Source organism: Rhinoraja longicauda, chromosome 28 (assembly GCF_053455715.1).
Source record: "Rhinoraja longicauda isolate Sanriku21f chromosome 28, sRhiLon1.1, whole genome shotgun sequence".
In the NCBI taxonomy this organism is placed as follows: Eukaryota; Metazoa; Chordata; class Chondrichthyes; order Rajiformes; family Arhynchobatidae; genus Rhinoraja; species Rhinoraja longicauda.
In genome coordinates, this window is record NC_135980.1 from 24,364,710 (window position 1) to 24,392,124 (window position 27,415).

A 27,415-nucleotide genomic window follows, 5' to 3' on the forward strand; every position below is an offset into this window, starting at 1 on the left:
AGAAAGTGCCTCTGTCTTTTTTTACCGTGGATTCATCTTTAATTCGTTTCAACTCTGCAAATCCAAGTGTTTGTTAGCCATTAACGAGGTGTTTCATCCATGTCCATTCCCCTTGGATCTAGCCAGCCGTTACTTGCACGATGAACCTGAGGTCAGGCAAAGCCACGTCAGCAAATCCTTCCATCCCCCGAACTCCACGCAGCACTAAGGTTCGCGCTGGGCTCCTGGAAACGCCACCAGGCGGAGACTGTGCTGAGCCTTCCCACACGGCACATTCAGCAGGCAAAACCACACCCAAGGCTACATCGAGGGCGAGAAAGGTAAGTCACTGCTCTAATGTTAAAATGTAATTCATCGTTTCGGAAACTGAAAATTGATTTTGAAACTTCAAATACAGCTACAAATTTGCATTATATGGCATTGTTGTACCACTAAGTTCGAGTACTTGCCTAGTATAGCAGGTAGACACAAAATGCTGGAGTAACTCAGCGGGTCAGGCAGCATCTCGGGGGTCAAATCAAGTCAATTTTATTTGTATAGCACACTTGAGGAAAAACTTTTTCAGTCAGAGAGTTGTGAATCTGTGGAATTCACTGCCTCAGAAGGCAGTGGAGGCCAATTCTCTGAATGCATTCAAGAGAGAGCTGGATAGAGCTCTTAAGGATAGCAGAGTCAGTGGGTATGGGGAGAAGGCAGGGACGGGGTACTGATTGAGAATGATCAGCCATGATCACATTGAATGGCGGTGCTGGCTCGAAGGGCCGAATGGCCTCCTCCTGCACCTATTGTCCATTGTCTATTAAACACAACCTACGTTGACCAAAGCGCTGTAGATCAGTGCAGGTACTAAAAAAGAACATACAATAGCACACAAACCTAACAACACATACATAAACAGTTTACGGCGCCCCCTCAGAGGGTCTTCTTCAGTCTGACGAAGGGTCTCGACCCGAAATGTCACCCATTCCTTCTCTCCCGAGATGCTGCCTGACCTGCTGAGTTACTCCAGCATTTTGTGTCTACCTTTGATTTAAACCAGCCTCTGCAGTTTTGTTTTCCTACGCATCTTGCCTAGTATAACATTTGCCTCCTGAATATAATAATAATTATTTGTACCCAGCAAAAAGGCTTTTCACTGTCCCTCAGTACATGTGACAATAATAAACCAAACTAAACCTAATTTCAGAATGATCCTGCTGTCGATCTTAATTCCTTGCAACCACGGATTTCTTGCCAAGAGAGGGGTGGAAAGTGAGGGACAGTGAAAATACCTGTACTGTTTAGCTAATTTAATTCCCGTTTCCATTCCTCTCGGCATCAGACCAGGAAAGCTGTGACGTTTGATAATGCACCCGATTCCTTCTCGACCACACCTGGAACCAAAAGATTACCAAGAAAGCACTGGCAGGAGGTGGAGTTTAAAAGAGGTAGGGGTAACTTGGTAATGATATTCCATTTTGTAGCATTGTAACTTCATTTGTAAATACCTGCCAATTGTCATTATATGATCGAGTACATATCATGCCCTGGATAGAACCAATCTGAATCGAGGGTGACATACCAGTACTGTTCTCATTGATTGATTGATTGTCTCCTACCTCCCCCATAATATGACAACAATGGAAATAAGAGCAGGAATAGACATAGCCTACAAAAGGGAGAGGTTGAGCAGGCGAGAACTTTATTCCTTGGAGTGCAGGAGGATGAGGGATGATCTTACAGAGGTGTGCAAAATCATGAGAAGAATAGATTGGATAAACGCACAGAATCTTTTGCCCAGAGTAGGGGAATCAAGAACCAAATGACATGGGTATAAAGTAAGGAGGGAAAGATTTAATAGGAACTTGAAGGTAACTTTTTTACACAAAGGGTGTTGATGTATGGAACAAGCTGCTGAAGGAGGTAGTTGAGTCGGGTTGAGACGGGGAGGTGAATCTGTGGAATTCCTTGCCACAGAAGGCTGTGGAGGCCAAGTCAGTGGATATTTTTAAAGCAGAGATAGATAGATTCTTGATTAGTATGGGTGTCAGGGGTTATGGGGAGAAAGCAGGAGAATGGGATGAGGAGGTAGATCAGCCATGATTGAATGATGGAGTAGACTTTATGGGCTGAATGGCCTAATTCTGCACCTATCACATATGACCTTATGAGGTGTCATTGCAATGTTTTAGAAGCATTAGATAGTTACCTGGATAGGGCAGGTTTAGAGGGATATGGGACTTGCCCGGGCAGAACGGACTAGTGCAGATGAGGCATGTTGGGCCGAAGGGCCTGACTCTATGTCCTTTTGGTATCCCAATGTGTTGTAAGAGCCAAGGGAAGAGATTGGAGGGGCAGTGACCATGGATGACAGTAGGTTAAGTGATGTGATGCCCTTTCACTCAACAACAGGGATAAGCCAAGTAATTAGTCTAAAGCCAGCAGTAGGGAAATCATTAGAGATAATTCCGAGGGATAGGATGACTAGCAACTGCTGAAGCAGGAATAAACAGGGGAACCCGCGTAGGTAGAAGTCCTGTCTGAATAATTAGAATTTTGCAAAGACACAACCAGTTATGTCGATGATTGTAGTGTAGTCCACATGGACTTTTAACCCAGTATGCCCTTGTGATATTACTTAAGTTGTTTTTATAAACTACTTCCAGGGTTTGACTCCACTTCCTTTGCAACAAAACCCTACGCACGGGTGAGGTTTCATGAGGAACAGCACAGGCCGGTAACCAGGAATAACCACAATGCCAACCAAACATTGTCCTCTCTTCCCATCTTCCCTTCAGCAACTCCTGGTAAGTCTAGTGTGTTTAATACAAAGCTAGAAGGCGGAATTTGTACGGATACCTTTTATCTTGAGTTTAATTCATTTGGCAAATGTGGATGTACTGCCTGTCCAAGAGAGAGTTAGATGTAGCTCTTGGGGCTAAAGGAATCAAGGGATTATGGGGGAAAAATCCAGAACGGGGTACCGATTCTGGATGATCAGCCATGATCATATTGAACGACGGTGTGGGCTCGAAGGGCCGAATGGCCTACTCCTGCACCTTTTTTTCTATGTTTCAGTCACCAACAAGTTAATACAGTAAATGTCCACAGAGGCTGTCCTGGATCAGTTTATTCTTACCGCCCTCTTCTCTTTCTACAGTCCCACATCTTGATAAGTTTCAAATATTTATCAATTTTCACTAAACCAAAAGTCAATGGGAATTTCTGAAGGAGGAAGGGCTCGGGATGATCTGATTCAATGCCTGTCCTGGCAGTCAGATCATGCAATAGAAATGGGATTGTTGATCAATCTCTTGTTTGGAATCACGAGGAACTGCAGATGCTCACATATTCGTAAGTCATGGGAGCAGAATTGGGCCATTTGTCTCGGTGGCGCAGCGGTAGAGCTACTGCCTTACAGCGCCAGAGACCTGGGTTCGATCCTGACTACAGGTGCTGTCTGTACGGAGTTTGTACGTTTTCCTCGTGACCTGTGTGGGTTTTCTCTGAGATCTTCGGTTTCCTCCCACACTCCAAAGACACGCAGGTTTGTAGGTTAATTGGCTTGGTGTAAATGTAAAATTGTCCCTAGTGTGTGCAGGATAGTGTTAATGTTGGGGGAATCTCGCGGTCGGTGCTGACTCGATGAGCCGAAGGGCCTGTTTCCGCGCTGTATCTCTAAACTAAACAATCTACTCCGTAATCCAATTATGGCTGATCTATCTTTACCTCTCAACCCCATTCTCCTGCCTCCTCCCCGTAACCTAAGACACCCTTACTAACCGGCAACCTATCAACCTCTGCTTTCAAAATACCAAAAGACTTGGTTTCCACAACAGTATGTGGCAATGAATTCCGTAGATCACCACCCTGGTGCTGGTTTACAAAAGAAAATACATAAAGAGCTGGAATAACTCAGTGGGTCAGGTAGCATCTCTGGAGGAATTTAGAAGGATGAGAGGAGATCTTATCGAAACGTATAAGATTATTAAGGGGTTGGACACATTAGAGGCAGGAAACATGTTCCCAATGTTGGGGGAGTCCAGAACAAGGGGCCACAGTTTAAGAATAATGGGTAGGCCATTTAGAACTGAGATGAGGAAAAACCTTTTTCAGTCAGAGAATTGTGAATCTGTGGAATTCTCTGCCTCAGAAGGCAGTGGAGGCCAGTTCGTTGGATGCTTTCAAGAGAGAGCTCGATAGAGCTCTTAAGGATAGCGGAGTGAGGGGGTATGGGGAGAAGGCAGGAATGGGGTACTGATTGAGAGTGATCAGCCATGATCGCATTGAATGGCGGTGCTGGCTCGAAGGGCTGAATGGCCTACTCCTGCACCTATTGTCTATTGTCTATTGTCTATTTAGAACTGAGATGAGGAAAAACCTTTTTCAGTCAGAGAATTGTGAATCTGTGGAATTCTCTGCCTCAGAAGGCAGTGGAGGCCAATTCTCTGAATGCATTCAAGAGAGAGCTAGATAGAGCTCTTAAGGATAGTGGAGTCAGGGGGTATGGGGAGAAGACAGGAACGGGGTACTGATTGAGAATGATCAGCCATGATCACATTGAATGGCTGTGCTGGCTCGAAGGGCCGAATGGCCTCCTCCTGCATCTATTGTCTATTGTCTAACATGGATTGGTGAATTTTCAGATCTCTAGTTTTTATGGAATAGTAATTGTTGTTACTAACTTTGAAATGCCTGATCCTATTTAATCAAAGAAGCTTAACAGAGAGTTGGGTCTGTCTACTATTTGGTTGAGGGGTATCAATTGCAGCAGTCTTTAGATAGACACAAAATGCTGGAGGGTCAGACAGCATCTCCGGAGAAAAGGAATACAACATACAAAACACACAGAATTTATTAGCCAAGCATGTAAGAACATCCAAGGGATTTGATATGCCATCCAGTCATACCAAAAAAGCAGCAAGACACACAGCTACATAAAAATTAACATAAGCATCCACCACAGCGACTGTGATGGAAGGCAATAATGTATTATCTTCTTCCCTTCTTTTGTCCTGCGGTCGGAGCAGTCGAACCAACCGCAGTCATGGCGATCGAAGCTCCCACAGCCGGCGATTGAAGCTCCTGCATCGGGGCGATCGAAGGTCCTGCGGCTTGGAGCTCCCGAAGCCGATCCCTGACAAAGGGACCGCCAGCTCCACGATGTTAGGCCGCAGTGCGGACAGAGATACGATACGGAAAAAGATGCATCTCCGTCGAGGAAAGAGATTAAAAAAAGTTTCCCCCCACCCCCCACATAATACAAAACTAAAGATACACTAAAACATACATTTAACAACAAACTTAAAACAACAAAAGGACAAGACAAGACAGACTGTTAGCGAGGCTGCCATCATGCGGCACCACCCCGTGATAGGTGGCCCTTCCTCAGTAGTCTTCAGTTAGGAGGTAGATGCCATTGAGTCAATCAGCATATTGGTAAACATGCCCTTCACTGGTCTTTAAAGAAAAATTGAGCCAAGCTCTTGATCGGCACATCCATGTTTCCATAACCTTCAGAGAGATCCCATCCATTTTCTGACTCACTTTGACTTTCGTGCATTTACAAATTACCCTCCAGCTATATCCTTCCTTTGTCCCGCCCCCCTGACATCAGTCTGAAGAAGGGTCTCAACACGAAACGTCACCCATTCCTTCTCTCCTGCGATGCTGCCTGACCCGCTGAGTTACTCCAGCATTTTGTGTACAAGTTACCCTTGGTGTGTTGTCACTCCATCAGGTGCTCTGTGAATTTTACATGAATATGGCCTGTAGCCAATGACCTACTTCTCGTCCAACACCAGCGTCCTGTTGTCACCCATCAAATAGCTAACAATGGCCTGTTTCCTTTATCATCTTTACTTTTTTGCATATCTTTCATTCATTCTTCTTTAACTCTCTACATCATCGTCTATATCTCTCATTTCCCTTCCCCCCTACTAGCCTGAAGAAAGGTCTCAACCGGAAACATCAACCGTTCCTTCTCTCCAGAGATGCTACCTGTCCCTTTGAGTTACTCAAGCTATTTGTATCTACCTACTTAAAAGCATGGTTTGAGGCTTTGTCTTGGTATGGTATGCTTCTTGATGTCACATGTGCCGAGGTACAGTGAAATTCATTTTTGTATACAGTTCAGTACAGGTATCACTATACATAAGCACTTAGATGCATATTAGATAAAGCATCTCAGATACAGTGTATAGCAGTGGTACACTGAGACAGTATATGCAGATCTTCTGGCTTCTATCAACAGTTTGAACACTTTTTCTGCTCCAACAGACATGGATACCAATAGAAATTTGGACAGAGGCTCGGTGCCCCTGGAGATGATTTTCTCCATCAATGTCTCAATGGATGCGACCTCCCTTTTTGACAAGAAAGAAGTCTTCAATCAGTAAGTACAGGGCAGAGTTTCCATATTGGTGACCCTTCGGATCTGCAAAGAAACTTGTTTAGTTTAGACAGATCCAGCATAAAATAGGCTCTTAAACAGCTTGGACATCTGATAGGACAATGATCCACCCTAGAGGTTAACAACAAGGAACAACTGCAGGAGATGGGCAGAGATGGATGGATTTTTGATCAGAGGTCATGGGGAGAAGGCCGGAGAATGGGGTTAGGAGGAAGAAATAGATCAGCCATGATCGAATGGCGGAGTAGACTTGATGGGCCGAATGGCCTAATTCTACTTTCTCTTTATGACCTTCTGAGATTACTTTGGACACCAACTTGGACAAGATTTCGAATATCTTCTATCACTTAAAAACATGGGTTTGGTAAATTGTTTTGTGTATATTTGAAAAATATTTAATTCTTAACATTGTTGATTTTATACCTCTTGGTAATTTAGCTTATTAAACTTGAAGTTGGGTTTAAGGAAAAAACGGAGTTCCCCAGTGTCCTGATCAATGCGTTTGTTTTGTAAACAAAGGTGCCAGTATGCATATTAATCAAACATTAAGCTACATTTATCCTTTTTTAAACCATCAATATGCCCCATCTTCTATTTTGTTTCTATGACCAATTAAACTAGAAATTGATTGGTCACATAAACAGAAGAAGGGGCATATTTTATTGCAAAAAAATGTTGGTAAGTGTAGCTTCATTTTTGATTGATATACATACGTATTGGCACCTTTGTCTACAAAAGAAGTGTTGGTCAGGGCACTGGGAAATTCACTGCTTTTCCGTAACATTTTGCACTGAGATTTTTTGCAACCACTTCAATGTGATGTTTAACCCAATATAAGTTGCCTCCGACACTGTAGAATGGTACTGTGGTGAAATTAGTTCGTTTCGTTTATTGTCACTTGTACCGAGGTACAGTGAAAAGCTTTTTTCTGCGTGCTATCCAGTCAGCGGAAAGACAGTACATGATTACGATCGAGCCATTTACAGTGTACGAATACTTAAGGGAATAGACACAAAAGGCTGGAGGAACTCGGCAAGGCAGGCAGCGTCTCAGGAGAGAAGGAATGGGTGACGTTTCGGGTCAAGACCCTTCTTCAGAAGGGTCTGAAGAAGGGTCTCGACCCGAAACGTCAACCATTCCTTCTCTCCAGAGATGCTGCCTGTCCCGCTGAGTTGTTCCTGGTTTTTGTGTCTATCCTCGATTTAAACCAGCATCTGCAGTTCCTTCCTACACATGATAAGGGAATAATGTTTAGTGCCAGGTAAAGCCAGCAAAGTCTGATCAAGGGTAGTCTGAGGGTCGCCAGTGAGGTAGATAGTAGTTCAGGCTGATCTCTGGAGGTGGACTTTTGCGTTCCAATAGCCCCAATTGGTAGAGTTGATTGTGGGAGGAATACTGATCAGGCCACTGAGAGCTCTGCCCTCAAATCCGTAATGGTCACTTGAACTGAGGCTCCACATGCAAGTGATCTGAGCGTGCATGGACACTGAGGGGAGAAGTGTTCTAATCATGACCTCTGTTCTGACGAAGGGTCTCGACCCGAAACGTCACCCATTCCTTCTCTCCCGAGATGCTGCCTGACCTGCTGAGTTACTCCAGCATTTTGTGAATAAATACCTTCGATTTGTACCAGCATCTGCAGTTATTTTCTTATACTAATCATGACCTCTGTTCACCCGGAAGAGCTTGCAATTTACCCTTGTAAGTCTGTGTGGGCTAGTAGGGCCGAAGGGCCTGTTTCCACACTATATATCTCCAAGTTAAATGTCTGGGGTAATGAGGCTTTATTCTGGCATTAGTTGGACAAGTCAACAATGAGCATGAGGTTAAATCAATCCACTGTAATGTGCTGGAGTTTAAAACTGAAATTTCAGTTATTATTATTATTATTATTTCTCCTCAGGTATAAATTCATCAAGGAATATCAAAGCTCGACAGAAGATTCACTTCAAAAATCCATTCTTCCTCTTAAAACCCGCAGCGTCCCTGATTACTCGCTCGTTCTGGGGCTGGTAAGTTTCCTGTTGCTTTTCAATCAGTAAAGTAAAACGCCCAAATTCATTCTGCATAATAAGCGGGGGGGGGGGGGGGGGGGGGTGGGTTTTAAAGCAAAATTTCACAGGGAAAGATGTAACTGTGCTGCTGAGTTGAGATTGATCTGGGATTGACAAATGGGTTGGCTGAATGAAGAGAGCAAAGACCTGCCCCCTTTGGGTTTGGTTTAGAGGGGGAACAGGCCCAGCGGGTCCGCATCAACCAGCACACTTCTTCTTGCGTATGGCGTGCACACCCTAACGTTACCAGCACACTAACACCATCCTACACACACTTGAGCCAATTTTCTATTTTTACCAAGTCAATTAATCTACGAGCATGTACGTCTTTGGAGAGTGGGAGGAAATCGCTGATCTCGGAGAAAACCCACGCAGGTCACAGGGAGAACGTACAAAGTCCGTACAGTCAGCATCCATAGTCGGGATCGAACACGGGTCTCCGGTGCTGAAAGGCGGCAACTCCACTGCTGTGCCACCCAGTGCAGCAGGCTTGACTAGTGCTGCAATGTCAATATTTCGTGTTGAGGTTCTAGACAGTATTTGTCCTGGGATCCCCTTGTCTGGCATCCTCTCGGCCCTGACCACACAGTTTGGGTTCAAGAACCATCCAAGAAGACTTGGGCGGCACAGTGGCGCTGGAGTAGAATTGCTGCTTCACAGTGCCAGCGTCCCAGGTTAGATCCTGACTGCCAGTGATGTCTGTGCGGAGTTTGTACATCCTCTCTGTGACTGCGTGGATTTTCTCCAGGTGCTCTGGATTCCTCCCACACCCCAAAGATGTGCAGGCTTCAAGGTTAATTGGCTTCTGTAAATTGTACCAAGTGTGTCAGATGGAGCTAGTGTACGGGTGATCGCCTGTCGGTGTGGACTCGGTGGGATGAAGGGCCCGTTTCAACGCAGGTCAGAACAGAATCAGGTTTGCGGTGTGAGCCGAGAGCCGGGATGAGTGGTCACTGGTCACCTGTGGTGTTTTGCTGCATCGGTCCTCATGCAGCGCCTCCTTAAACTTGTGCATTTCATTGGGGGGAAAAAAAAGTCTCAGTGCTGGAGTAACTCAGCGGGTCAGGCAGAATCTCTGGAGAATATGGTCAAGCGAAGTTTCGAGTCGAGACCCTTCTTCAGACTGGTCAATCTGAAGACGGTCCCGACCCGAAACGTCGCCTGTCCATGTTCTCCAGAGATTCTGCCTGACCCGCTGAGTTGCTCCAGCACTTTGTGTCTTTGTAAACAGGCATCAACGGTTCCTTGGATCTCCTGTGCATGTCGTTGGGTATAATTAGGGCAAGAGGTAAACTTGGCCCTTCCACGAAGAATGGCTACAATACAGAACAAATAGTTTTGTGCATTAGGACATGTAAGATGACCTTCATCCCGACCCTGATGCCCTCTGCCACCCCAAACTGCAGTTGTGAATGTTGGAGGATTTCCGTGTCTGACCTGTAGTTACATGCTTCCTCTGCACCTGCGGCAATTTGGTATTGTTGTCCCGAGGGAACCCAATCCACAGCATTTACCCTCCGTTCCCCACACCCCAAACAAAATAAAATCAAGGAGACATAGTGTCACACGGCACGGCAAGAGCCCCTTTGGCTGACCAAGATGCCCCATCCAAGCTAGTCCCATTTGCCTGCATGTGGCCCATGTCATTCAATAGACAATAGGTGCAGGAGGAGGCCATTCGGCTCTTCGAGCCAGCACCGCCATTCAATGTGATCATGGCTGATCATTCTCAATCAGTACCCCGTTCCTGCCTTCTCCCCATACCCCCTGACTCCGCTATCCTTAAAAGCTCTATCTAGCTCTCTCTTGAATGCATTTCAGAGAATTGGCCTCCACTGCCTTCTGAGGCAGAGAATTCCACAGATTGAGGCAGAGAATTCCACAGATTCTAAACCTTTCCTGTCCAAATGTCCTTTAAATGCTGTTTTAATGCCTGCCTCAACTACCTCCTCTAGCAGCTTGTTCCATTTATCCATGTGGAAAAATAACCCCTCAGGTTCCCGTTAAAACTTGCTCCTCTCACCTTAAACCTATGTCCTCTGCTTTGTGATTCCCTTACCCTGGGTGAAAGACTGTGTGTTCACCCTATCAATTCTCCTCATGATTATATATACCTCTGTACGATCACGGAAAAGTGAAAAATATAGAGTAACTCAGTGGGTCAGGCAGCATCCCAGGAAAACATGGATAGGTGATATTTTGGGTCAGGACCCTTTCTTCAGACTGATTACAAGGGTGGGGGGAGAAAGACGGCTATCTCCCACTGTAAGATCACCCTGAGCCTCCTGGTCTCCTGCTAGATGCAGGAAAAATGTTCCCAATGTTGGGGGAGTCCAGAACCAGGGGCCACAGTCTTAGAATAAAGGGGAGGCCATTTAAAACTGAGGTGAGAGGGGACTTTTTCACCCAGAGAGTTGTGAATTTGTGGGAATTCTCTGCCACATAGGGCAGTGGCGGGCAAATCACTGGATGGATTTAAGAGAGAGTTAGATAGAGCTCTACGGGCTAGTGGAATCAAGGGATTATGGGGAGAAGGCAGGCACGGGTTACTGATTGTGAATGATCAGCCATGATCACAATGAATGGTGGTGCTGGCTCGAAGGGCCGAATGGCCTCCTCCTGCACCTATTTTCTGTTTCTAACAAGGTCATGGCCTGTTCACACTCTCCCTGTAGCTCAGGGCCTCGAGTCCTGGAAAATAGAGCAGTTTTGCTCCTCCAGGACTCGAAGATAGAGGGCGCCGCTGGTGGGTAATGATTTCCAGTTTAGCTGCAGCCCAAATGCATTTGCTGCTTAATATCTCTTTTTTAATTATAGGATGAAACTCTTGTCCATTGCCAGCTGGCTCCCATGGAGAATCCAGACTTTGTATTTTCAGTCCACTTTCAAGATAAAAACTATCAGGTTAGTCCCTCTTGGAGCTTGGAGTAAGTGTTCAGTGCTTTGTGTTGTATGTGGGGCACCCAGACCAACGCCCATCTCACTTCATTTTCCCGCTGCTCTGAATTGACAAATCCATTGCTTTCTCCACTCTTGTTGAGTATGTACCACCCCGCAGGTTATTTGCATTTGCAGCTCTGGGCCAGTAACATTCTCATCATCGTCCAGGATATATATAGGTTTCTTCTGAATTCCCCCTCTTGTATTTATGGCCCTTCAGCCCTTTACCTGACACTACATGTGTCAGGGGTCAGAGGGAGAAGGCAGGAGAATGGGGTTAGGATGGAGAAATGGATCGGCCTTGGTTTGAATGGCGGAGTTGACTTGATGGGCTGAACGGCCTAATTCTGCTCCTATCGCTTATGACCTTATGAATACTCATCGGGCCACAGTGTCAGTAACTGCTCACGTGGGATAGATGGGATTGGAGTGAAAAGGTGCAGAGGAGACTTCTGATGACGTTACCAAAAATGGTAGCGTTCCTGCCCAAACAATCCGGCCTGCGTTCCAGCAGATTTGATAGACGTCCGAATCTATAATGTCCCTCCCCACAGAGAAGTGTACTCCGAACTGTCGCACATGCAACTTTGGGGCAGAACGGTGGCCGCAGCAGTAGAGTTGCTGCCTCGCAGCGCCAGAGACCTGACTGCAATGCTGTCTGCACGGAGTTTGCACGTTCTCCATGTGACCGCGTGGGTTTTCTCCGGGTGCTCCGTTTTCCTTCCAAATTCCAAAGAGGTGCAGGTGTTGTGGGTTAAGTGTGCAAAACGGAACTAGTGTACGGGTGATCTCTGGTCGGTGCGGACTTAGTGGGCCGAAGGGCTTGTTTCCATGCTGTATCTCTAAAACTAAATGAAACAATTCTTCCCCACTCCATACCAGTGAAGCCTGCAGACTATCCTGTCTCCACATACCCACAGTTAGTGACCAACCCTCTTGCTCAGACTGCTGCCCACACACCTCATTGACATGCAGTTGTACGACATGAATATTGCATGCACACAATTTTAACGCTGTGCAGATTGACTAAACCTGTTGTATGGAAGAATGTTGTAAATTTCTTTTGCTGGAATATATTTGCTGGCCATCACTGGTTTCACTGAGACAGTCTGTAGCACACTTGTTCAACCCTCCTCCGGAACTGTGGAACAATGGGGTTTATTTAATGCCTTCTTGTGAACCCTGATAATGGACTATTGAGTCAGATGTTGGATGGAATAGTGGAGTTCATTATCCAGAAACTGCCTGGGATGTCCCCAGGGTCCAGCACAAGCAACTGGACACCTGCGGCCAAGCTCCGTCTGAAGTCGATGCGTTCACTAAAGATGTGAGTGTGTAATGGGAAGGGGTGGGGATGGGGGCATGGAGATTTGTGACGCTCGGCAGCTTTTATCCAAAGGCCCGACCTCGGTCCATCACCCAAAGTGTTTTGCTCAGCCCAAGATGGAATTGGCAAATACTAGAGGGCACAGCTTTCAGGTGAGAGGGGCAAAGGAGACGCCCGGGGCAAGCTTCGTTACGCAGGGTGGTGAGTGCCTGCAATGTGCTGCCGGAGGTGATGTGGTAGAACCGACAGTGATGTTTGACGAGACCTTTGGCCTATGGATCTGCAGGGAATGGATTCCGGATGGTTATCAATTATGCACAAGCAAATAAGATAAAGGCGGCACAGTGGCTCAGCGGTAGAGTTGCTGCCTCACAGTGCCTGAGACCCAGGTTTGATCCTGACTCTGGGTGATGTGTCTGGATGGGGTTTGTATGTTCTCCCTGGGACTGCTTGGGTTTTGTCCAGGTGCTCTGGTTTCCTCCCACACTCCAAAGACCTACAGGTTGGTAGATTAATTGGCTTTGCTAAGATTGTAAATTGGACTTGGTGTGTAGAGTAGTGTTAGTGTAAATTGGACCGAGTGTGTAGAATAGTGTTAGTGTAAATTGGACTGAGTGTGTAGAATAGTGTTAGTGTAAATTGGACCGAGTGTGTAGAATAGTGTTAGTGTAAATTGGACCTAGTGTGTAGAATAGTGTTAGTGTAAATTGGATCGAGTGTGTAGAATAGTGTTAGTGTAAATTGGACCGAGTGTGTAGAATAGTGTTAGTGTAAATCGGACCGAGTGTGTAGAATTGTGTTAGTGTAAATTGGACCGAGTGTGTAGAATAGTGTTAGTGTACGGGGTGATTACTGGTTAGCAGACTCGGTGAGCCAATGGGCATGTTTCCGCGCTGTATCTCAAGCCTAAAGAGTTGGTCATGTTTGGCACAGGCATTGTGAGCCAAAAGCCCTGTGGTGCAGTACTGCAGATGTTCTAAGCTTCTCCCAGTTGGCATCAACCCATTGAAGCTCGGATCCATCTCTAAAACAATTAACATTGTGAACTCGAGTGCTGGAGGAAAGCACGTTGTGGCAGCTACATTTTTTTGTATCTGGAGTTGGGACTTAGTTGCCTCCCCTTCTGGTCTCTGTCCTGGTTCATCTTGTTCTCTGTATTATCCAGATAGATCAGCCGAAGTAATGAGGCTTCATCCTCTTTCATCCAGGGCTACCATTCGCCAGCACCATGCAGCCTCCCTTGGTGTCCATCTTGTCACAGATGTTCCCTTATTCCCTCCACGCCTCCCCCTGCTCTGCCACTGTAAGTGCTGGTTTCTGTACCTACTTAGACCAAATGAAGATCGAGCTGAAACGATAACTCTACTGTCTCATCTCCTGTGTTTGTCCAGCAATTTCTGTGTTTTATTTTAGGTTTTAAGGAACATCGTGCAGGGGGAGCAAAGCGTTCAGGGGAGACTATAAGAGCTGAGGTATCATGGAGTTACCACATTTGCCATTGGAAAAACGGGACAGAATTGGAGGTGTTGACGGCCTTGGAGATTTGTAGGACTGGTGACAGCAGAAGGGGAGGATTGAAAAACCAAGATGGAGATTTTAAAATTGCTTTTAGGAAAAAAAAGATGCATAGTGCTGGAGTAACTCAGCGGGTCAGGCAGCATCTCTGGAGAACATGGACGTTTTAGATTGGGATCCTTCAGGCTGATTATCGTGGGATAATTGAGGGGAGGGGGGGGGGGGGAGATAGAGGAGAGGAAGGGGCAAGACAAAACCAGGCAAGTGATAGATGGATACAGGTGAGGGTGGGTTTTGACAGGTAGAAGGTTGGATGGAGGCCAGAGATGAAAACATAGAAACATAGAAAATAGGTGCAGGAGTAGTCCATTCGGCCCTTCGAGCCTGCACCGCCATTCAATATGATCATGGCTGATCATCCAACTCAGTATCCCGTACCTGCCTTCTCTCCATACCCCCTGATCCCTTTAGCCACAAGGGCCACATCTAACTTCCTCTTAAATATAGCCAATGAACTGGCTTCAACTACCTTCTGTGGCAGAGAATTCCACAGATTCACCACTCTCTGTGTGAAAAAAAACGTTCTCATCTCGGTCCTAAAAGACTTCCCCCTTATCCTTAAACTGTGACCCCTTGTTCTGGACTTCCCCAACATCGGGAACAATCTTCCTGCATCTAGCCTGTCCAACCCCTTAAGAATTTTGTAAGTTTCTATAAGATCCCCCCTCAATCTTCTAAATTCCAGCGAGTACAAGCCGAGTCTATCCAGTCTTTCTTCATATGAAAGTCCTGCCATCCCAGGAATCAATCTGGTGAACCTTCTCTGTACTCCCTCTATGGCAAGAATGTCTTTCCTCAGATTAGGAGACCAAAACTGTACACAATACTCCAAGACAAGGAGTGTTAGATAAGGATATGAGAGGTGTGAATTGTGAAGCCAGTAGAAGGAATATAGGTGGGAAAGGGGAAGGGGAGAAGTGAGTGTGCATCCAGGTGTGGCACAGGGAAGTGTGGGGGCCGGGGAAGGTTGTTTGTAGGCTAGTTATCTGAAAATTGGAGAATTCAATGTTCATACCGTTAAGTTGTAAGGTATCCAAGTGGAATGTGAGGTGCCGTTCCTCCAGTTTGTGTGTGGCCTCACTTTGGCATGGAGGATAGTTCAGTTTAGTTTAGAGATACAGCACGGAAACCGGCCCTTTCGGCCCACCGGCCTCGCGCCGCCCAGCGATCCCCGCACATTAACACTGTCCTATACCCACTAGGGACAATTTTTACATTTACCGAGCCAGTTAACCTACAGACCCGTACGTCTTTGGAGTGTGGGAGGAAACTGAAGATCTCGGTGAAAACCCACGCAGGTCACGGGGAGAACGTACAATCTCCTTACAGACAGCTGCTGTAGTCGGGATCGAACCAGGGTCTCCGGCGCTGCATTCGCTGTGAGGCAGCAACTCTGCCGCTGCGCCACCGAGCTGCCCTGTGTAGGGTGGGGAACTCTCTCCAAATTGGGGAGGATATGTGGGAAGGGGGGAGGTTTTAAAACGATTGAAGAGATTTTTACAAGGATTTTTCTTCCTGTTTTCAGGTCTACGTGAGGCTGAGGCCTTACTGCAGGGAATTCCTCGAAACCATCTCGCAGTTCTACGAGGTAAAATTTCCCAACAGAACGTGCCTCCTCTCGCATTGTACCCGAGTTTGAACGCCATTAATTGTCAGTCATTTCCTCCAAAACCTCAGTTTGCGATGTGCGTTTGCAGTGGTTTGTAATCCGGTGCCAAAAGTGCTTGTTCCAATCCTAACAATTTGGACAGTAGAATGGAATGATGCAGCAGTAAAAAGAGGCCCTTCAGTTCATTACTTAATGCTGATGATTTCAATGACCAAGCTGTGGATGCCTCAGTTCTAATCATGTATTGTCTTTCTGCTGCCTAGTCAGCACGCAACAAAAGCTTTTCACTGTACCTCGGTACACGTGACAATAAACTCAATTCAACTCCACTCAACCTCATTTATTCCATTGCCCTGCACATCCCTCTTGTTTTATATTTTGCCAAACACATGCACTCAGTCGGCCAAGACCTGCTGGGTCTCCCGGTTGCTAACCATTTTAACTCCTCTTAAAATTCTCACACTGACCTTTCTGTCCTGGGCCTCCTCCATGGCCAGATTGAAGCCACACGCAAACTGGAGGAACAGCACCTCATATTCTGCTTGGGTAGCTTACAACCTGACGGTAGGAATATTGAATTCTCCAATTTTGGGTAACTAGCCTACAAACCCTTATGTTTCTCTTTTTTCAATCCGCAACCCCCTCTTCCCTGTGCCTCACCTGAACTTGCACCCATTGCTCCCCTTCTTCCCCCCTCTCCCCCCCCCCCTATTTCACCTACATTCCTTCATCTGTCTTCACAATTTGAACTTCTATCCTTGTCTCACAACTTTTGTCTTTTCACCCTGTGAGCATTGTCTAACCATCTGCCTATCAAAACCTCTTCCTCGCCTGTATCCACCTATCACTTACCAGGCTTTGTTCTACCCCTCCTCTCTTCTAGCTTTCTTACCCTCCCTCCCCCCCCCCCCCCCCCCTTCTGCCCCCAACCAAAATCAGTCTGAAGGGTCCAGGCCTGAAACGCCACTATCCATGTTCTCCTGAGATGCTACCTGACCTGCTGAGTTACTCTCAACACCTTGTGTATTTTCACTGTTATTACTTGTTTGGTTTTTGATTTGATTTTTTGAATCTGACCTCTTAATTCGCAAACTTGTGTTCTAGGGGAAAACTTTGACTTTGCATGTTTCGTTTCCAAGGCTAACGGGTCACTGGGTGAAGGCGTTACTGATGGGTACATTGCTCACACGAAGTATCACTTTAAATTGCACTTGTAAAATGTCCTTGGGTTAAACAGAGATGTATCAGCCAAGTAACTGCATCAAGTTGGTGCATTGAAACTATTTTGAGCTTCGTATTAAATTGCTTCAGGGTTCTTGAAGCAGGCACACTCTGTGGTGGAACGAGAGGGACAATGACGTGTGCTGTTCCAAACATGCCAAACTCCAGACAGACACAAAAAGCTGGAGTAACTCAGCGGGCCAGGCAGCATCTCTGGAGAGAAGGAAAAGGTGACGTTTCGGGTCGAGACCCTTCTTCAGACCCGAAGCATCACCCTTTCCTTCTCTCCATTGATGCTGTCTGTCCCGCTGAGTTACTCCAGCTTTTTGTGTCTATCTTCGGTTTAAACCAGCATCTGCAGTTCCTTCTTGCACATGTCAATCTCCAGCTTCCTCTCAGTGTCATCTACACCCTCCATTCAAACTCTGCCAAAAATTGATGTAAATGCTGACTGAATTCTAAGCGCAAATTCCTGCAGCACATTTTTGGCATTATTTGTACATGTTCAAGATTGCTGCACTTGAAGTGGCTCTGTCCACAAAACTGTCCTCTCCAAAACTCCACACCACCGCCTCCCTCTGTCATCCCCCACATCAATTAGCCACCAAAATGAATTCATGGCCTTTGACTGGGTAGAAAATTGACTTCATGGAAGGAAGCAGAGGATGATGGGTGGAAGGAAGGAACTGCAGATGCTTGTTTACACCGAAGGTGGACGCAAAATGCTGGAGTAACTCGGTGAGTTGGGCAGCATCTCTGGAGAAAAGGAATGGGCGACTTTGTGGGTCAGGTCCAGTCTAAAGAAGGATCACCATAACCAGAAACGTCACCTATTCCTTTTCTCCAGAGATGCTGGCTGACCCGCTGAGTTACTTCAGCATTTTGTGTCCATCTTCGGTGATGGTGGAAGGTTGCTTTGTGGACAGGAGACCTGTGACTAGTGGTTGCCTCAGGGTTTGGTGTTGGGTCCATTGCTGGTTGTCATCTATATCAGTGATTTGGATGAGAATGTACAAGTCATGGTGAGCAAGTTTGCAGATGGCGTCCTCTCTGGCCATGTCAGTACTTCTTGTGCCTCATAACTCCAGCAACTGGGATTCATTCCTGTATAAACAAGGAACTGCAGGTGCTGGTGTACACAAAAAGACACAGTGCTGGAATAACTCAGCGGGTCGGGCAGCATCGCATGAGAACATGTATAGGTGATATTTCGGGTCGGGCCCCTTCCACAATCCTGATCTCTGTTGATCATCTGGAGCTAGCATGTCCTCATGGGACCTTGTGGATTGCTGTTGGGTGCTCTGGTTTCCTCCTACATGCCAATGATGGGTTAGTTTAGGTTTATTATTATTATTGTTACATGTGCTGAGGTACAGTGAAAAGCTTTCTTTGCATGCTTTCCAAACGGGTAAGATAAACCATGCATAGATAGAGTCAGTACAAACTCAAGTACAATGGGTCGAGCTGAGGGGAAGGTACAGAGTGTAGAATATAGTTTTCAGCATTGTAGTGCATCAGTTGCATTGACAAAGTCCAATGTCCCCAATGGTGTACCCTAGCTTATGGAAGGACCTTTCAGATGCCTGATAACAGAGGGGAAGAAGCTGTTCTTCAGTCTTGTGGTACGTGCTTTCAAGCTTGATTGGTAGGTTAGTTCGTTATCTGGGTGGGAGTTAAGTGGCAAATGAGAGAGAAAATGTCAAATTAATGAGGGAAGGGGGGTGTGATTGCTCTGAAAACTAGCATTGATTCTAAGGGATGAAAGGCCTCCTGTGTTATATAAAAGATATGAAACAGTGTTCCACTGCATGCTTTTGATTAAAAAAATCTTCTCAATGAAGTGAGTTCTTTGTATGAAAGGACACAATGGATGTATTTTTTTGTGTGGTCATTTCAGCAAATTTAAAAGCCTAATATGCCTCAATTTAACACTCAAATGGTCCTGAATAGCTGTGTGTCATTTTTTTGGAAACTTAAAATTGCACAACTTAATGGGTGTTTGGCAAAGATCTAAACTGTTGCTAAGTGATGAACTCGTTTACAGGTGTAGCGTACAAAACATTTCTTTTTCTGGCTTGCATTTGCAAAAAGTCTGACCGCTTTTAATCTGCAGGTGAACTTGAATTTAAACTTAGACCATAGGATGGGGAAGAAATCCTGTTTTGGAACGAATGGCTGGCTGGGCCTGAAATGGGTGCTACCTCAGAATATCCCATCCACTGTTCTGCTTTTCCAGCCAGGGCATGGTCTCCTCATGCAACTTCCTCTCAGGAGAGCTTCTCTTAATAATCAGCAAGGGAATTGTTACTAATTTCATAGTTCTGAACCTGACCTTTAACTGGAATACCAGACTCTTATCCAAGAGTCTTTTAGTTTTTTAGTTTAGTTTCGAGATACAGCGCAGAAACAGGCCCTTCGGCCCACTGAGTCCGCACCGACCAGCGATCACCGCACATTAACACGATCCGACACACACTAGGGGCAATTTACACTTGTACCAAGCCAATTAACCTACATACCTGTATGTCTTTGGAGTCCAAACAGATTGAGAACCCTCCCAATTCATGTCCCTGGTCTTTGATTGTCCACTTGTTTTGTTTCGTACGCAAAATGGTGAATGCACGATTAAACGACTCGCGATTTTGGGTGGAGTTTTGGTTGAACAGTGCTCTGCTCTTTCACTTAGATTATCCTCTTCACCTCTGCTACCAAAGATTACTCTGACAAAGTGCTGGATATACTGGACCCGCAAAGGCGGATTATCAGGCAAGTTGTTTGTAGTTGTGTGGGAAGCCTTCACTAATTTTTATTTTTTTTAGTTTTAGTTTAGAGATACAGTGCGGAAACAGGCCCTTCGGCCCACTGAGTCCGCACAGACCAGCGATCACCGCACATTAACACTATCCTACACACACTAGGGGCAATTTACACTTGTACCAAGCCAATTAACCTACATACCTGTAAGACTTTGGAGTGTGGGAGTAAACCGAAGATCGAGGAGAAAACCCACGCAGTCACGGGGAGAACGTACAAACTCCGTACAGACAGCACCCGTAGTCGGGATCGAACCTGGGTCTCCAGCGCTGCCAGCACTGTATGGCAGTAACTCTGCTGCTGCGCCACCTTGCCGCCCATTGCTTGCCTGAGTAAACAACATTGGCCTTAAGAGTGCTGGTCAAGATTGCTCATGTATATGAGGTGATATTGTATTGGGAATGTGTGTGTGTGTGTGTGGTGAATTGTTTGGCTCCAGTTTAATGGTTTGGAGCATTATTGGTCATTGCCTGCTTTCACACCTGTCTAAACGTGCGGGAGGGAGTCCTCCCTGATGTGCGGCTCAGTTGTACCCTCTCACTCGACGGCATGGAAATGGATTATGTGGCCATTCCCCCAGTGTTTGGACAGGTTGGCAGCTTTATTTTTCCTGCTACAATTTTGACTACATTAAAATTTGCCTCAAGGTTTCGTTTAGAGGTGCAGCACGGAAACAGGCCCTTCGGCCCACCGAGTCCGTGCTGACCAGCGATCCCAGCACACTAACACTATCCTACACACATTAGGGGCAACTTACAACTTTACCAAGCCAAGCGTCTTTGGAGTGTGGGAGGAAACTGGAACAACTGGTGAAAACCCAAGCAGGTCACGGGGAGAACGTACTAACTCCATACAGACAGCACCCGTAGTCTGGATCGAACCCGGGTCTCTGGTGCTGTAAGGCAGCAACTCTACCACTGTGCCACATTTGGAGGACAAGCAGGAGATGAGTCTCGGACGAGGCTTCCTCTCCAGGTGGGAATTCCCGGTTCCGCGTTGGCGAGTCTGGTCTGCTGCTGGGGTTTGGTATGCGTGGTCTTTGGAACAAAAGATATATCCCTCACCAATCTCCTCTTCCCCACTCCTCACCCTTCATCTCCCTCCCCCCCCCCCCCCCACTTTCATATTTATTTTTGAGTTGAAATTGATCCAAGTCACTGAATCTGTTCCAGGCATCGTCTGCACCGGAAACACTGCACCTGTGTGATGGGCAGCTACGTCAAGGAGCTGATGGTCCTGGGAAGGGATCTGGCAAAGACTGTGTTTGTGGACAGTTCTGCTGAAGCTTTTGTTGGTCAGGTATGGTGGGGATTTTAATGTTGTTATTCTATCAAGTATATTTGCAGTTGATAACATTTGCTGATTATTTGTGGTTTAGTTTAGTTTGGAGATACTGCAAGGAAACACGCCCTTTGACCCACCGAGTCCATGCTGACCCGTTCACACTAGTTCTATGTTACCCCATTTTCTTATCCACTCTTCACACACTACGGGCAATTTTACACGGGCCAATTAGCCTACAAACCCGCACGTCTTTGGGATGTAGGAAGACACATATAGCTTTAGAGATACAGCATGGAAACAGGCCCTTCGGCCCACTGAGTCCATGCGAACCCTCAATCACCTGTATCCTATATACTAGGGACAATTTACAGCAACCATTTCACCTCTAAACCCGCACGTCTTTGGGATGTGGGAGGAAACCGGAGCACCCGGAGAAAACCCACGCAGTCTCGGAGATCGTGCAAACTCCACACAGACAGCAGCCAAGGTCAGGATCAAACCCGGGTCCCTGATGCTAGGAGGCAGCAGCTCTACCCGCTGTGCCACTGTGCACTCTGGTGCTAAGCACTGTGTTGATGAGGTGCATCAGATAGATTTTCATCTTCTGATCAGTAACCATTTCAAATATTGGAGGCATCACAGATGAATTCTTTCTAGATGTCCATGAAAGTGTCCAGCACAAGGTAGGGCAATGGGTGGGGAAAACGAAGTCTGGGTGGATTATAATCCCTGATTGGAGGCAGGGGCAAGATGTGTAACTGCAATCTTCCTGGAGTGCCACTGAATCATAATGGCAGGAGTCAATATCAACCCCATTGCTTTCCATCCATGGCACTGGGTAGTCTTAAGGGCGGCACGGTGGCGCAGAGACCCGGGCTTGATCCTGACTACGGGTGCTGTCTGTACGGAGTTTGCACGTTCTCCCGCGTGGGTTTTCTCCGGGTGCTCCGGTTTCCTCCCACATTCCAAAGACGTGCAGGTTTGGAGGTTAAATGGTTGCTGTAAATTGCCCCTAGTGTGTAGGATGTGGGTGATCGATGGTCGGCACAGACTCAGTGGGCCAAAGAGCCTGTTTCCACACAGCGTCTCTAAAATTAAATGTGTCCAGTGTCGAATCGCTTGGTAAAAGTTGTCCGACGTGTTTTCTTTACACCGCTGCATGCAAGCCTTATGGTTTGCTGACTGACTGAACAAAACTGAAACAACTATTTATTCCATGTTCACTGGGTCATTGCATCCCAGGACTAGGGACATCAGTTAGTCACGTACATTTCTTCCATTCCTGAAGTTATTTAACAATCTGCTGTGGATTGATTAAATCTTTGAAAGAGATGAGGAAAATGGAGAGGTATTGGTTTATTACTGTCACTCATACTGAGGTACAGTGGGGTAAACTTGTTTGCGTGCTATCCTATTAAGTCAGATGATACCATGCATGAGTGCGATTAAGCCATACGCAAGCACAGCAGTTGGTGCAAAGACAAAAATACCCAAGTGCAGAATAGAGTTTACAGCATTACTGTTCCAGGGGAAAAGTTCAGAGGTAGGTTGGAAGATCAGGACTACGTGCTAGTTCATGGGGTAATAACAGGAGAAGCTGTTCCTGAGTCTGCCGCGAGGTGCTTTCAAATGTTTGTACCGTCTGTGGGATGGGAGAGGAGGAGGGAAGATGGAGTTTGGTTTAGAGATACAATGTGGAAACAGGCCCAACGAGTCCACGCCGACTGATGATCCCTTAGGGTGCAAACCTGCACATCTGGTGCTGTAAGGCAGCAACTCTACTGCTGCGCCACCGTGCCACAAAATGAACAGGGCGGGGAATGTTCTTGATCATGTTGCCCAATGGGATCAGCTGTGAAATTCTCTGTTTAAACGTTCTTTTGACTTGGTTCATTCCTGAATGACCCCCTTGTGGCACTTGGAAGCCACGGGCGCTCCTGAACTAGTCGACCAGCATCTGCTGTCATACCAGAGGCAGAAGGATGCCAGCTCAGTCCTGTCAAACTAGCATCTTTATCATGAGGTGAGCCTCTGTAGAATCCGTGTTGGAATGGTGGTGAGGTACAGTGGTCTGTAAGACAGCATCTAGTTATTACCCAAGCTGTCCATAATAGAACACAGAAGGGTACAGCATAAACACAGGCCCTTTGGCCCACAATGCCTGTGCTGAACATGATGCTACCTGCACATAATCCATATCCCTCTATTCCCTGCATATGCGTTTGCCTATCCAAAAGTGTTATAAATGCCACTAACATTTCTGCTTCATCCACCCCCAGCAATGCATTCCAAGCATTCTCCGCCCTCTGTTTATATTTTTAAAAACTTGCCCTACATATCTCCTTTAAACTTGTCCCCCTCTCGCCTTAAAGCTAGAAGCTCTATTGCATAATACTGGAGCAGAAACTGTGATCGTCCTGACATCTGATTAAACGCACTTTACTAAAGTGATTGTTCTCTTGAAATAAGTGTCTGCAAGCTTTGCTGATCAGCGGATGTGCTTTTTGACATGCCTTTGTCTTCTCCTCCAAAGACTGCAAATGGGATTCTCGTCAAAAGCTGGCTCGAGAGTCCGAGCGACCGGGAGCTCCGCAATCTCATCCCGCTTTTGCAGAAATTGGCAGAGCTGGTAGGTGTTGGTGGGAATCCAAGACTGATGGATCTGCTCTCTGTGGCTTTTGGTGCATCCTGGAATTTGATATCTGCACTGCAGACAGCTGTGCCTTTAGTTGCCAATGCCCTTGACTCTGCAGCAAAATTAAAAACATGCTGGAGGTATTCATCAGACCAGCCAGAGGTCCACTTCCCTCCTGGCCCGTTGTATCCCTCCAGCACTTTGTGCTTTGCTTGAGATCCCAACATCTGCATTCTCCTGTGTTCTTATTCTCTGGGATTCCCTTCTAAAAACCTCCTCGCTTTAGATATTTTTAAGATTTAGAGATACAGCACGGAAACAGGCCCACCGGGTCCGCGCTGCCCAGCGATCCCCGCACACACTAACACTATCCTACACACACTAGGGACAATTTTTACATTTGCCCACCAAATAGTCTTTGGAGTGACTATTTTTACATCAACATCTCAATCTGACTTGCCATCTCTCAAATTTTGCTTCTACTGCTTTTGTAAAACACCTTTAGACTATGTTGACAGGTAAAATAGAAATGTGAATTGTTTTTCTCTGATATACTGAGCCTTAATTAATGAATTAGCAGCTTAAAGATCTTGAGTGGAGTTTAGTTTATTGTCACGTGTCCAGTGAAGGTACAGTGAAAAGATTTTGTTGCGTGCTAACCAGTCAGCGGAAAGACAATACATGTTTACGATCCAGTGTACAGATGCATGATAAGGGAATAACATCTAGTGCAAGATAAAGCCAGTGAAGTCCGATCAAAGATAGTCCGAGGGTCTCCATGAGGTAGGACTGCTCTCTCGTTGTTGGCAGAATGGTCAGTTGGAGATCTATTCTCCATGTAACTGACCATCAAACCAAATTTGACCTTTCTGAAGAAGGGTCTCGCCCCAAAACATCAGGTTTTCCTTTTTCTCCAGATGCTGTCTGACCCACCAAGTTCCTCCAGCTTTTTGTGTCTATCCTCTTGACCTTTTTGCAGCCTGCTTTGGTTGTTGTGCTCGCCATGAATCGTCTTTACTCTTGCAGGATGACGTCCGGCCCGTGATTCTGAGGAACCAGCAACTCCACCAGCTAAACGTGGAAGTCCAAGCAGACGGCTGCCTTTGAAGGGAATGTGGGCTCCAGTAAAACCAATGGCCTTTTCCCTTCCCAACTAAAGGTGTACAATGAACACCAAAACCTGTCTCATTTCACAATGATATTGTTGGGGAACGATGATTTTTAAAACCTACCTGGACCATAATGTAAACTTAAGAAGTAAATGCCAACATCTTGTTTTACCTCCAGTCGTTTACAAGCCCAGTTGTTTTATGGCTGTTTGCTCCATTAGCCAAGATCGTCTGTTAGATTATCTTTCTATTAGTTTTATCCGTAATTTACAAATAAAAGAATGCCGCATCAATGCTGATCCAATGGTTGTCTCTTAGATTGTTAAATGTTCAATTTGAATCTGAAAATGGATTGATTTAGATAAGATGGAAGTTTAAACAACTGAAATTTCTATTCTTACCCCATGGTGGTTTAGAATCGACACTTGCATGTAAAAAAACATAACTTGGTTTAAGCTCTGGGTACAAGCGCAAGGGCCAAAACTGCAAGGAGTCAATTCTGACCGACTTGGTAGGGATATGGGCCAAACACAGGCTGGTGGGATGAGTGTAAGTGGGGCATGTTGGCCCGTTTTCAGCTGTATAATAATTCTGAGTACAGAATATAGTTCTCAGCATTGTGGCGCACCAGGTCTAGAGACAAAGTCCAATGGCCACAATGGGTAGAGGTGAATCGAACAGTACCACTGAGTATAGGAGCAAAGAGGTCCTTCTACAGTTGTACCGGGCCCTGGTGAGACCGCACCTGGAGTACTGTGTGCAGTTTTGGTCTCCAAATTTGAGGAAGGATATTCTTGCTATTGAGGGCGTGCAGCGTAGGTTCACTAGGTTGATTCCCGGAATGGCGGGACTGTCGTATGTTGAAAGGCTGGAGCAATTAGGCTTGTATACACTGGAATTTAGAAGGATGAGGGGGGATCTTATTGAAACATATAAGATAATTAGGGGATTGGACACATTAGAGGCAGGAAACATGTTCCCAATGTTGGGGGTGTCCAGAACAAGGGGCCACAGTTTAAGAATAAGGGGTAGGCCATTTAGAACGGAGATGAGGAAGAACTTTTTCAGTCAGAGAGTGGTGAAGGTGTGGAATTCTCTGCCTCAGAAGGCAGTGGAGGCCAGTTCGTTGGATGCTTTCAAGAGAGAGTTGGATAGAGCTCTTAAGGATAGCGGAGTGAGGGGGATGGGGAGAAGGCAGGAACGGGGTACTGATTGAGAGTGATCAGCCATGATCGCATTGAATGGCGGTGCTGGCTCGAAGGGCTGAATGGCCTACTCCTGCACCTATTGTCTATTGTCTAATTTAGAAGGATGAGAGGAGATCTTATCGAAACGTATAAGATTAGTAAGGGGTTGGACACGTTAGAGGCAGGAAACATGTTCCCAATGTTGGGGGAGTCCAGAACAAGGGGCCATAGTTTAAGGATAAGGGGTAGGCCATTTAGAACTGAGATGAGGAAAAACTTTTTCAGTCAGAGAGCTGTGAATCTGTGGAATTATCTGTCTCAGAAGGCAGTGGAGGCCAATTCTCTGAATACATTCAAGAGAGAGCTAGATCGAGCTCTTAAGGATAGCGGAGTCAGGGGGTATGGGGAGAAGGCAGGAACAGGGTACTGAGAATGATCAGCCATGATCACATTGAATGGCGGTGCTGGCTCGAAGGGCCGAATGGCCTCCTCCTGCACCTATTGTTTATTGTGTACCCTAGCTTATGGAAGGGCCGATCCGAAGCCTGATAACAGAGGGGAAGAAGCTGTTCCAGAGTCTGGGGGGGGGTGGGGGGGGGGGGACTGGAACCTTGTAAATGTGAGATACAAAGTCAGGAGCAGCCAATTATCTAAAGTTGTGGGATTTCTTTGGAATGCTATTAAGTGACCATTCTGAAGATGAACTGCTGTGTCTTGCGTGGGAGGAAGTGCAGACGCTGGTTTACCGCCGAAGAAAGACACAAAATGCTGGAGTAGCTCAGCGGGACAGGCAGCATCTCTGGAGAGAAGGAATGGGGGACGTCTCGCCTCAGAGTTTAGGATGAACTTCATTGAAGGGTTAATGAAGGGTTAATGAAGGGTTAATGAAGGGTTAATGAAGGCCGGGCGTGGGATGCGGGATGGCCCACCTCCGGTATTTTGCTTTTTCTTCACTGGTTGCAAAGGCTTTCAGAATGGCTGGAGATACCGAGAGTAATACAAGAAGATGACTGCAGATGCTGGTACAAATCGAAGGTATTTATTCACAAAATGCTGGAGTAACTCAGCAGGTCGGGCAGCATCTCGGGAGAGAAGGAATGGGTGACGTTTCGGGTCGAGACCCTTCTTCAGACTGATGGACCGAGAGTAATACTATCCCTTCACTTTAACGTTGCTGAGTTCTCCCTCAGTACCACTTCCATCACCCTGCCCCGGTAACGTTGCCGCAGGGCCGGGCCGGGCCTCAGCGCCGCTCACTTCACTCTCCCC

General features: G+C 46.3%; 1 pseudogene across 1 annotated transcript; it reads left to right on the forward strand.

Moving 5' to 3' along the window:
* The first annotated feature begins 140 nt into the window (after window positions 1–140).
* LOC144607283 (CTD small phosphatase-like protein 2-B) lies at window positions 141–23,960 on the forward strand (annotated as a pseudogene). The gene is made up of 10 exons (XR_013549086.1): window positions 141–320; window positions 1,322–1,427; window positions 2,646–2,786; window positions 6,259–6,373; window positions 8,295–8,403; window positions 11,263–11,349; window positions 15,813–15,875; window positions 19,804–19,883; window positions 21,104–21,230; window positions 23,749–23,960. The product of XR_013549086.1 is annotated as a CTD small phosphatase-like protein 2-B (transcript).
* Window positions 23,961–27,415: the final 3,455 nt, after the last annotated feature.